Source organism: Pollachius pollachius (genome assembly GCF_949987615.1).
Source record: "Pollachius pollachius genome assembly, chromosome: 2".
Taxonomy (NCBI): domain Eukaryota; kingdom Metazoa; phylum Chordata; class Actinopteri; order Gadiformes; family Gadidae; genus Pollachius; species Pollachius pollachius.
Window position 1 is genome coordinate 11,600,115 of NC_136935.1, and position 11,367 is coordinate 11,611,481.

Sequence of the window (11,367 nt, forward strand, 5' to 3'; positions counted from 1 at the left end):
CTTACCAAACAGAGAGGAGACGACCCAGTCTCCTCGACTGGAAGGAGATATTATCATACTTTCACTTTTTTTCAGTGAGTGTGACCATGTTTGATCACCCCCATCCTGCCACCATCTCCTGCTGAATGACATCTGAATGAAGTGAGCAAAGGCGCCCCTAACAGAGACTCTGAAGGGAGCTGCTCACCCCCATCTCTCCCTCTTCCTCCCCGGGCTAGTATCCAGCAGCCCAGCCTGGCACAGAAAGCTTGTCCGACTCCACACATGTAAAAAAGAAAAAAATAGAAGTAACAGGATTAAACTAGCATGTCGCTGAGATAGCCAGCAGTGAAGCGAGACGGGGACCCTAACTAAAAACGCCCCAACCGATGCTAAAATAAAATTTAAATCGGAGGGGGGAATAAAACAATCTTTTTTTTTTTTTTTTTTAAGTCTTCCACCACCAGAGGCAGTCAGTCGCATACCCCCGCACCCCACCCCTCACGCCCTCTGCTCTATTAAGACCAGGACCCCTGGGGTCTCTTGAATTGATGGAGACATCAAAGTCTACCCCTCGCCAGCGAGTCGAAGACGGGGGGCCCGAATCACTGGGGCCCCAGCTGTAATTGGCTCTGCTGAGAAAGAAGACGAGATGGAAAGAGAGGGAGGGAGAAATATATATAGAGAGAGCGAGAGGTAGCTGGATGGATAAATAATGTATGTCATGGGCCGGGTGTGAGAGAGGAGTGATGAGAAGAAGGAGGAACGCGCTGACACCACGTCGACGGGGTGGAGGAAGAAGGAAGATCTACGGTAGAATCTGTAGTCTCAAATCGGAAATATAGATCGGATCAATATGCATCAATTAGTACTTTGAGGTTGGATTACATCGAATCTTTTCGAAACCCGTGTTGCTTTCACCTATACTCTATGATGGTATATTTGGCTCCAAGACAGAAGGTTGTGCGTTTGAATCCCCAGTGTCTGCATTCAACTTGTATGCATCCTTGAGCAAGATTCCCTAACCCCCTACTACGTGCTCATAACGACATGTTTCAATTCGCTGTATATTGCTTTGAATAGGAGCATCTCCTAAATGGTACTAATTATGTAAGTCTCATGGTTTATGAAAATATGTGGTTATAGGGAATACGATAAAGAAGTAAGCTGATGAATGGTATTTCAGATACTAATGTCTTCTACACATAGCTTGTGTGGTTTCATCCTTCCATTTCCATTACCTCCATCTCTCCGGCTGTTCCTATAATGTAGGTCATCCTGTAGCTATATGTTCAACAACCATGGATTTAGCAACATCGATGGTTGGTGGTGTCAATCTGAATTCTCTTTGAAAGAATCTCCCCAACTCGTCTTTTCCCTCCAATGTTAATATATTTATGTATTAACCATGAGAGGCATTAACCAACCACGACTGCAAAGTGAAAAAAGCTAAAACCAAAAACAGGGATTTAAACACGGTATTATAACTAAATGGGGGGTCAGTTTGGCCTACAAAGAGTGGATAAGCCCAAGCTGGTAACCCCATTTCTCTTCCATCTGTTGGTCACTGCTACAGAGCTGGTCTGAACCCAACAGGAACCCACCCCCGCCCCTCCCCCTACCCCCTACTCTCTCTAACTCGCTCTCTCTCTTCAACACATCGTTTTCTCTCTCGTTCTCTCTATAAAACACTCCTGCTCTCCCTCGCTCATTTAATCTCCATCTCCCTCTTTTCACCCTTTCTCCCTCCTTCACTCTCCCTCCTTTCTCTTTCATTCTCTCTTTCCCTCCTATTCTCTCTCTCTCCCACTGTCCCTCCGTCTACAGCTCTCTATCTCTCCCACCCCCACTCTCTCTCGCTCTCTCCATATGTCTCTCTATCTCTCTCAGTTTGCACAGCTGTGTTGCGTTTGGATTAGGCCAAGAATAAAACAGGAAGTAGAAATTAAACAAAAGCTTAAAAAAAAGGAGGAAAAAAAATCTGCAGGCACCGTTCCCAAAAGCTGACAATTTACAACTGACAGCGTGTTGGAAAGTACACAAATGCACACATATTGTGCACTTTCCGTCCAACAAACACAAACACTGCAGGGTGGCATGGTTCGTGCAAATGAACACCAAAATGCTTGTTGAGAACCGCTAGTTTTCACTTTCTTCCTAAAGATCACCTCTAAACCTTATTTAATATACGTTTAAGTGTGTTAAATCATTTAGATGATGCTTCATTCCAAAGTTTTTATATAGAAACTATGAAACTAACATTAAGGAGCATGGGCATGAGTTAACTCAGGGCATCGTGTTCAGAGATGTCTGAAGATGGACCCCCAGAACCTTTAGGCTGGGACATACTGGCCCCTAGGTCCATCTGCGATGTCTCCTCTAAGTGCTTCTCTGGGGCTTCTGGAGAACCTCTCAGCCCTTCATCAGACTTCTCAGGTAGGTGACATTTATGAACATTTGTAACTACATACCTCTGTCTACTTTTTTGGATTACTTTATTTCGTTATTTTATACATTATCCTTTTTGAATTTATGTATATTGAAAGACGATGGCTTAATATTAACCTTTTTCTTGGATATAGGGTCATAGGTCAAACCAACTGATGGCTACACATCAGTGCTTGAAATACAACATCCAATAAAAACAGCAAAAGTATTCGTACAAATTCAAGCAATGATGTATCTTCTGACACCTTTTTAACCTTATAACTCAAATATTAGCAGTGATAGCAGTAACCCATTTAACAATGTCACAGTTTCTAATTAAATATGAAGACACCAAAAAAGTACTTTGCCACTCACAGATAGAAAATATTAGGAAGAAAGGAGACCGGATTGGGTAAAATACATGTTGCGAACAAACACATTTTGAGTTGGGGATGTTACGACACTTGTGTGTACTGATGAATGAAAGGAGAAACTGGTAAATGTTACAATACTTACTGGCTCCAACCCCCAACCCTCTTTCTGTTATGATCAATGAAAGACACATGGAATAATAGAAGACATGCTAGCCCCGGGCTATCGGGCTACAGGACACATGGCCTACATAGGAGCACATAGGCTTTAGCATGTTAAGCTCACACAATACACAGTGAATGTATGGAGAGCACTCACAAACCTACGCACACTCACAAACAGACAAGCAGGCGCACACGTACACACATATGCACACACAAAACAGATACAACTACCCAGCCACACAAATGCACAGAATCCAATACAATCAGCCAAACACACACACATATAATCACACACCCACTTTTATATTTGAATTTGTGCTTGGTTTGCCCATAAAGAACGACAAAACAGCACATGTGTGTGCCTGCATTTGTGGGTGTAGGTGTGGGTGTGTTTGTATGTGTATATATATATATATATGTACATCCAAATAGGCATAAACGTGTGTGTGTGCAAGTGACCGTGTGTGTGTTTGTGTGTGTGTGTGTTTGTGTGTGTATATATATGTACATATAGGCAAATAGTTGTGTGTGTGTGTGTGTGTGTGTGTGTGTGTGTGTGTGTGTGCATGCAGGTGCGCAGTGTATAGTTGTGTGTGCAGGTGTGTGTGTGTAAGAGTGTTCCTACAGCCTATGAAGTCCCTGTATTTAACAGATAAATACAGAGACTCTGGACTTAACTCTGACAGCCTCTGTTCTCCACCTGACTCACTAGCCTGGAATCTTAGAGCGGGCATAATCCTTCCCCCGCAAGCCTCTCTCTCTCTCTCCCTCTCTCCCTCTCTCTCTCTTCCTCCCGCTCTCTCTCCTAGCACTCTTCCTCACCCTCGCTCCCTCCCTTACTCTCCTCTCCTGTCTCACTTCTCTAGCTCTTTCATTGTCCCATGTCACTCTCCATTCTGCTTTGTCTCTGTCTCACTCACTCTCTCTCTCCCTCCATCCATCCCTTCGTCGTCTGAAGTGTAACACAAGGCGTAGGTTGGCCATCGATGATGACAGTCCCTAATCCTGACGGAGATAACTGATAGTTAGTATAATGCTCCTCTCTCCTCCTTCTTGCCCTTATCCCTGCACTAGCGACAGACATACAGTATGCAACTCAACTGTCTTTCTCTCCCTCTATGTCCCTTGCTCATTGTCTCTTTCTTAATTCAAGATTCTATCCGATTTTTTTGCGAGAATTTTTTTCTCAAATGTACACATCTGCTATAGATACTCTTTCTCTCTGTCTTTCTGTATTTCTCTCGTTGTTTCTCTCATTATCTCATTGACTCTTTCTCTTTTTCTCTCTCCCCCTCTCTCTCTGTCTGTGTCTTTTTGTTGCCCAATTAAATTCAAGAGTACTTTAATCCGTTACATAGCACAATTGAAGGAGATAAAAATAAAACATATTTTCTTTCATACAAGCAATGTTGAACAACGTGCAATAGCGCGAGATGAGATTGTAATTTTTATGAATTAGCAGTGTGGGAGAGAGACAGAGAGAGATACCCTAAAGGTCAGGTGTTGAAAAGTGCTAATAAATCTATATCAGTCCCAGAGAAGAGGAGGACATTTAGCAGACACTACATTACAGTAGCCTCATCCACATCTTCAGCCTTAGGATATGGAGGACCTACTACCATTTCAATGATATTTACTATGATATTTACTATTACTTTCTGGTCATTTAGCAGGAGCCTTTATCCTGATTGATTTACAGTCGATTGAGTGACAGGTAGCAGTTGGGGCATCTTGCTCAAGGATGCCTACAGGTTGTCTGCCTGGGGACATTGGGGGCCAAACTTCGTTTCATCTTGGCTTCTGAAACATAAAGCTCCCTATACTATCCAGCCCAAATGAAAGCCAGGCACCTACATGCAAAGACATCCTGTTCCTTTATCAGATAAAGTTTGTAAGAAATTGTTGGGAGTTTTCTCACATTTCGTCTACTTTATAAAACAAATTTGTTTTTACTTTGAGATTTAGACACATACTTTTCCTTATAAAAAGCAAAAAGTGCGTGCCAACCATTCAACCCACTCAAGTGCACACAAAAATATTGAGCCGTGCCGTTTCATAACATGCCATATGTTTGTTATAAACGGCAGAACATCAAAAAAATATATGCAGCATTTAATGGTACATAAAAATGTTTTGAAGTTTGAATACCCTTTTTTGATGTCCATGTACTTGTATAAACCATATTATATGGCATGCCTTTGTGAGAGCATAAGCGGTTTACTTTATAGAGCTCTTCCACGTGTAAAAGCTGTGTTTACTGCGTCCAATCGTAGCCCGTGGTAAAACGGCAAAGGCAATGAACAACATAGAAGTGGAATATTTATATATACTACAGTTTTCGCGTGCGCATTGTGCTCGCTCAACCTCTAATTGTAATTAAATCCGTAGCAATAATCTGGAAACCCCAGTCGGCAATTTCAATTTCTGAGTGCATAATATAATAACATTTTGCCTTTAATGTTACAACGTATAACATTCATTCACCACAAATGACTCTTAAAAGCAGTGCCAACAACCATTTTTAACAATATTTTAACCAGTGAATGGTTAAAATATTTTTTAACCATTCAGCAAACCAAAGGCAACGGGCTGATTATCATTTAGGGGGCCACTCAATGACATGCAGAAGCATCATCAACACGCCCGCTGAAGTAGTATGAGAAATACCGACTTTCAACTCCTCATTCACATATAAGGTAATTTACATTTCCTACAGAGATAATAATACCTCAGGGGTAGTATTAATCAGGAGATTTTCAGGGTACAAATGTCAGGATATGTTGTTCACACATACGGCCCATCAGGAGAATATCAGGACTTACACGTGTGTCTGAAAGCAACTAGTGTGTGAGCATTTGATTACATTATAAAATTAGTCAATTTATGGTAACAGGGGTAATTGTTCTATAAGTTTAGTATACTATGCATGCAAATCAATTATTTAATAGCTTTTACTGTTATCAGGGCTGAAAATTGCATTGACATTTTAAAATGCAAGGCAACTACTATTGGTTAGTTATAAGTAATAATCATCATTGAGATTAAACATCTCTCCAGTGTCCTGGCCAAGACAGGCCGCAGTAGCCTACAGTCACACATAGCATACACACAAAGCGTAAGAAAAATAAAACGACTAAAACAGTCCGCAGGGGAAGGGGAACATCAATAACGCAAGACATTGCGATATTGTGAGCAAAGGGCAACATGTACATTTGAGCAACAAAGTGTGTAGTCTTGTGGTGGACTCTATATACATCATTCACCATACTGTGTTATTGACATGTTTTTGTTGTGTTATAGGGACATTGTCTCTTTAAGATCACATGACTTGTGTGTTGATATGCCGGTCGGCGCGATGTTTGAATTTAACGTTTTGCTTGACGAGGTGAGAAATTGTCTCCTCCCTTCTTCTATCGCAATTTCTTAAGTCTTTAGACAGAACGTCTTACCTAGGAGAGTTTGTCAACGGCGGATCGTGATGTTTAAAAACATAACGTCTTACCTGCGTGCGTGCGGGCATGTGTGTGTGCGCGTGTGTGTGCGTTTCCGCGTATGCGTGTTTCCGTGTATGTTCGTGTGCATGTGCGCGTGTGTGCGGTGTGTGTATGTAGTGTGTATGTGTGTGCTTGCGGTGTATGTATGCGTTTGCGCGTGCTGTGTGTATGTGTGTGAGCTGCAGGCTGCTTGGCACATGCACACATGACTTGAGTAACTGATGCGACAGGCCTGCTATTATAGTAGTAAGATATATAGTAGTAAGATGTATCCTCTCCTTTAAAGACCTCCACTCAGTCAAGCAGCCATTCAACCAACTCACCAACCAGTCAGCCAACCAGCCATCACGTTTTAAAGGGCCACTGATTTGTCAAAATCTCTTGGGGGGGGGGGGGGGGGGGGGGGGATGAGAGGAGGGGGGAAACCAGGGATTAGGATTAGCAGCTGTTTCGCCCTCAAACGCGTTAGGAGATATGCCACGGCGACACGCCACCGCGCTGACGGCAAATTAATAGAGCAACAGAATCGGACGCGCCTCGTCTCAGATAATGCGCTAAAGCTCCGCCGCCTAAGAAATAGCGAAGGAAGGTGTCCTTTTGGTGAACCCGTTGATGTGACACCCCCCGTTTCAACTCGTCGGCCTACTGAGAGTGGGAAGTGAGGGGCGGGGGGGGGGGGGGGGGAGAAACGTTGTTGCCGTGAGAAAGGTTTTATAAAACATCATGGACGCTTAATCTGGTCTCATCAAGCCGGTGACAGATTACCCGCCCGTCTCTGGAGTGACTGTCGCAGATCCGCTTTAGGTGACCCCGGCTAACGCCCGGGAGGGTCGGGCTCTTAGCCCCAAACCCTGAATGATAGAAACACCCCCAGCGTCCAATGAGAACCAGTTTTAAGAATAACACAAACCACACACACACATGCACATCAACACACACACACACACACACACACACACACACACACAAAAGGAAACGAAACACATTGGAATGGGAACTGACACATTGAGTGACGGTTTTCTCACACTCACCACGCACACATACACACACAAATCACAAAAACACACAGATAAACACAAAAAGCGCACACAGGAATGCAGAATATGGATTCAAATACACAGGTTTATGTCAGTTCCACTTATATTAATTTGAGGTTTTTAAGTGTGTGTAAATATATCCACGGCATGGATAACAGGTTCTGTCAAAGTCAAATGACACAGTGTGAAACCCTGGCCAGTGCTGCTACCTCTGCAGCTGTCAGGAACCCTGGTAGACCTGAGGACGACAAGGCCGTGACGTCAAGAGGAAGTAGACGACACAGTAGTGGAAGGTGAACTGCTGTTCAACTAACAAATGACTTCCAATTTAATTTAAGTCAAATTTAAGTTCCAAAAAAATGAAGAATCAACTCTCAGGTCCCAATTGGGTAACTTCAAAACTACGATATAGACGCCAAATAAATACAAATACATATTATTCATAGTATTCCATAAGTATTCCATTCATAGAGTTCCATAAGGTAGGGCCTTTAACGTCATAATATGTGACAGACTAGAGAGAGTATATATATATATATATAAAAACAATTGAGAACTGCGATTCGTCATTTTTCAAGAGTTACATTGTGGAATAGCTACGGTGGCCTGGAGATTAACCTTTGACCTCTCAGCCAGGAAGAAAGTGAGGGAAGGGGGAGGGTGGTTCTTTTAAAGATGAAAGGTAAAGTGTGAGCGAGGCAGTGTTCATGAACTCAAGGGAATCACAGAAGAGAAAAAAAAAGATGCATGAAGTCCCAACCTAAAAAGTGTGTTTTACAATCACTCATCGCCTGCAGGCGTCGGACTCGACGCCTGCAGCGTGCGTCAGTGCGGAGTTGACATGCGGCAACGCTTGGAGCGAAGAGGAGGAAGAGACAGACAATGCTGAAGGCTCAGGGCTGCAGTTTACCTCGAGCACAAAGCTTATACATGATGTCATTACTCTTCCAGTTGTACTCTCTAGTCTGTCAACGTGCACACTTACGGGAACGTTCGGACGCACTAAATGGAATGGAAGGTGTGTTTGTGTGTGTCTGTGTGTGTTTGTGTGGGGGGGGTAGCTTGCATGCTTGGGTGTGTGTGTGTGTGTGTGCGTGTGTGTGTGTGTGTGTGTGTGTGTGTGTGTGTGTGTGTGTGTGTGTGTGTGTGTGTGCGTGAATGTGGGGTAGCTTGCATGCTTGGGGGTATGTTTTACGTGTGTGTTTGTGCCACTGCTTACATTGACGCCACATCAGTCCCCAAAAAAACTGTTTCTCTTGGTTCAAATGTCAAGCACACCCACTTGCACCCAGTCAGTTTATGAGGAAGCTACGGTAATTAGCAGCACACTGACACATCAGATAACCTTGCATGGAAGCACGTCAATAATACAGGAAAGAGAATGACGATCACACCTTTATTAGCCAGTATATCACATTCCCTATCGAGAAAATATGAATAATAACTAAACAAAGGCCCTACAAATGGTATCATGTGACTGATGCTCAAATATCAGGAAACAGAAAGATAAATAAAAGCAGAGTTTCCGTGGCTACTCACTTCCTCTGTGATTTCGGGGGAGGGAGTGAGTGAGAGCGACAAAGAGAGCGAGAGAGAGACCATTCACCGCCACCATAAATAAATGTGTGTGATAGACCACTTCCTTCCTTTTGGCCATGATTAGCACAACAGCCGAGGGTGTAAACCGTGTGTTGTGGGTGTGCGTGCGTGCACGTGTTTGCATCACTACATGCTCGTCTACACTTGTATGCATGTCGTTTGTATGTATCCACTGTAAGTTGCTTGGCGTTCAACAGTCAGTTAAGTAAACCGAAATAGCCTTAACAAAAGGGCATTTAGGGAATTTATATTGTGCAAGTATTGTTTGGAAATATTTGAGTGTAACATGTAACATGATTGAAAAAGTGCATATCTTACAAAACATTGTCGATCTCTCTTTGTGTGTGCTGGTGTATGTTGGTGGTGTGTGTGCGTCTGTGTTGGTGTATGTTAGTTGGTTTGTGTGTGTGTGTGTGTGTGTGTGTGTGTGTGTGTGTGTGTGTGTGTGTGTGTGTGTGTGTGTGTGTGCGTGCTTGCGTGTGTGTGTGTGTGTGTGTGAGAGAGTGTGAGTGTGTGTCCAAGGCCCACAGAATCAGCTCTCAACCTCTGGTACCATCTGCCAGTGACAGGGCAGAAATCAAATACAGTAGTGGAATACAAGGACAATAATATTGATGGTAATAATAGCAATGGCAATAATAATAACGAGTCAACGACAATAATAATGCTGCGTATACATGTATACGAATGTATACGAATGTATACGAATATTAACATGTTATTTCTAATTATTATAAACATAATAACATTATCATTATTATTATTATACATTCCGATCCCAAAGCTTCCCCATTAGCGCAGCCCATAGCGAGGTAGGTCAGATGCGCCGGCAGCCAGCTGTGTGTGTGTGTGTGTGTGCGTGTGTGTGTGCGTGTGTGTGCGCGTGCGTATCAGTGTGCATGAGCCACATGCGCTCTCTTTCTGTGCGGCCGAGAGCCATACATGTCTGTGTGCGTACGTGGGGGATGGGTTTGAAGTTCTTTGGGAGTGTTCAGCACAACATTGTTTTTTTTTTTTGTTTTTTTTGGGGGGGGGGGTCATCATCGTCATCACAATATCCTTGTGTGGGCCTACTTGTAAAAGATGCACACCGGTAAGACATCAATAAATACCAGAAGAGCCCTGGTCCTTATCTGGAACTGGACCGAACTTTGGAGGTGTCGACGAGCCGCTCGCCCTGAGAGGTGGCGAGGCATCTGGAGCTGAAACGAGAGCGCAGCCGCAGCTCATAGGGAGCGCGCGGCGTTGCGTTTAAAACCGTCGAAGTGAAAAAAAAAACACCACCACCATGAGGGTGATGCAACGGCGAGGCAACGGCAGCGGTAATGTAGACAGATGCATCCGCGCCTCCCGTGTCGTTATGACGGATCTGAATTATAAATGAGGCCCCCTTCCGATTCTTTTTTTTTTTTGAGGGTCTAGTTCAATGTCGATGCCTCTGGTTCAAACACAATCCCATTCGTTGTTTATCGTGTTGGCTTATTCTCAAAGCTATTAGAGCTTTTCTTTTTCTTGTCTATTTAACTTAAATATAGACACAGAACAGACGCCTGTTCAATGTCTTGGCAAGAATATAATTATACTTATACTTCCAATATGAGACAGACAATCAAGAGACAATAAATTCATAGAATAATATGTATTTCTACAATGTGCCATCTGATCCACACAAACGGGGACTACTAAAAAAATCAAATAAGATTGTTCAGAAACCAGACGTCAAATTTAAACATTCTAGTGCTAACTTGCAACATTATGGCATTAGGAAATTTAATAATGCATGGTGGTACGGTTATCAAAATGAATCCCTTCTACGTAGGCCAGCTCTATTTTTAGACGCAACTATTTCCTCCTCCAACCTATGTGATCTCACTCTCTCTGTCTCTGCCTCCCCCTCTTTCTCTTTCTCGCTGTTCCCCTCTTTTTCTCTCTGCCTCCCTCTCTCACTCTCTATCTGTCTATCTATCCTCTCTGTCTCTCTCTCTCTCTCTCTCTCCCTCTCTCTTCCTCTGTCTCTGCCACTTATCCCCGCCATGCATCTCTATCTCTGCCCCCCCCCCCCCCCCCCCCCATCGCTAGTATAAGTATACTACGTAGTATACGAGTCAATATAATAGGACCAAATATTGTGACATCAGGCAAGTGGTGTGACTTGAGAAGGTGATATGAGATGCTTGTGCATTCAAGCCTGTCTGTGCCTCGGTGTGTGTGTGAGTGAGTGAGTGAGTGAGTGAGTGAGAGTGCAACTGAAAGTGTGTGTGTGTGTGTGTGTGTGAGAGAGTGTGTGAGTGAGTG